The following is a 1,938-nucleotide window of genomic DNA, read 5'->3' on the forward strand; positions in this document are numbered from 1 at the left end:
ATAGTGTCTTAAAAACTAATGCATCTTGAGTGTGTACTTGGTTGAAAATGGGTCCTAATAAGACTGAGTGAGAGGGACTTCCCTGGTGGCATAGTGGTTAAGAATCTGCCTGCCAATTCAGGGGACATGTGTTCGAGCCCTGGTCCGGGAAGAGACCACATGCTGTGGAGCAACTATGCCCGTACGCCACAACTACTGAGCCTGCGCTCTAGAGCCAGACATCCACAACTACTGAGCCCGTGTGCCACAACTACTGAAGCCCACGTGCCTAGAGCCCATGCTCTGCAACAAGAGAGGCCAGTGTGATGAGAAGCCATTGCGCTGTAACAAAGAGTAGGCCCCACTTGCTGCAACTAGAGAAAACTCACGTGCATCAACGAAGACCCAGTGCAGCCAAAAATAAATAAATAAATTTATTTAAAAAAAAAGACTGAGTGAGGAGACAAGGTTGTTTCTTATGGATTATAGCAGTTGCCCTTAGGTTGTCCCTACATCCAGTCTTCTGCCTTCCAACTCCCCCTACCCAGTCTTTCTTAAGCTCTAAAATATATATAGTATAATTTAAAGTCATTGACTATCAAGCCCTCATTTGCCCGTTAGAGCTCACTGTCAGCAGCCCTTCTGCATGTGTAATACCTCAAGGAAAATGGATTTTACTAATCTTTGCTCTTTCCTTCAGCTAGAGTTCATCTCTTTCCTCAGAACCCCTATAATCACTTTATGTTTCTATTATTGAACTTACCACAGTCTGCCTTGTATCTTTTCTATCCCTTTCTTCTTGACTAAATTACAGTCTTAATAAGAGCCAAGAGCATCTCTTTTCTTCTGACCCCCATGTAGTTTTGTAAAATGTTGTCCTTCAGTAAATGTTCTTCAACTGACCTGAATGTTATATCAAACAGGATCAGGTATCTTGACTGGCTGGAGTTGCCAAGAACAGTTTAATTAGGGCTACAAAATCAAGGTAGATATTTACAATCTGAGAAATCTAAAACAGTGAGGTTGGAGAGAGTAGCAGATGTGGAAATAAATTCCATAGCCTGGTGTGATCTTTTCTTTTTGGGCACAAGGTGGCAGACAGTGCCCGCTTCAGTAATTGCATGCAAGGCAGCTTAGTGAGGCTGAAATTTTCTGCCCTATTTTGGAAATCTGTGTTTACTTAAAAAAAAAAAAATGTGAAGCCAGTGCAGCTTGATGGCTGAAACCTGGGTTTGGATGAAGCACAGACCCACTATCTGACTGCAGGCTGTACTCCCGGATCTCTGATCCTTCTGTTTGGGACTCACCCCTCCATGTGTGCATCATCCCTTAGCAAAGTATCATGGATATTGAAACATTTACAGTTTCCCTTAAATGGATGAAGAAAATCAAACGTTGTCAGTGTTTTGAATAAATATGCATGAACACTGAGGCTTGGAAGGAGGAAACAAAATCTGACCAGAGAATTGAAATGTACAGTTTCCACACTAGGTAGCAGACTAGGACAGACAATCTTCGGAAGGTCCCACCTATAATCACCCAAAGAAAACATTAGTTTTTCTCTATCAGCTCATTTTTTTGTCTCTACAGCAGCAAGTGTTTTTCATGTGATCAAACCATTCACATGTAAAGGTCTGATGCAATCTAGATATAACTAGCAGGTTGATTTCAATTCATTTATCTGCGACTTAAATGCTAATATAGTTAATTGCCTTCAGTTGTATGTGTGTGTGTGTCTGCACCAAAACTGTCTTTTAAAAAAGCAAAGTACCTGTACTAGGAATAGTTTATTTGGGAATTCTGATTGTGACTAATTTATTAGGTGATATGTTAAGTCTTTCTATTGGTACTGGTTTCTGTTATACCCAGGAAATGGAGAAGAACTGAGGGGGAAAAAGTATTCCTTGTGTTCAGGTTCTAAGAAGCATTTCTTTCAGGTTCTCTCTCTCTTTAGAGATA

Source organism: Lipotes vexillifer, unplaced genomic scaffold (assembly GCF_000442215.2).
Source record: "Lipotes vexillifer unplaced genomic scaffold, Lipotes_vexillifer_v1.1 scaffold34, whole genome shotgun sequence".
NCBI lineage: Eukaryota > Metazoa > Chordata > Mammalia > Artiodactyla > Lipotidae > Lipotes > Lipotes vexillifer.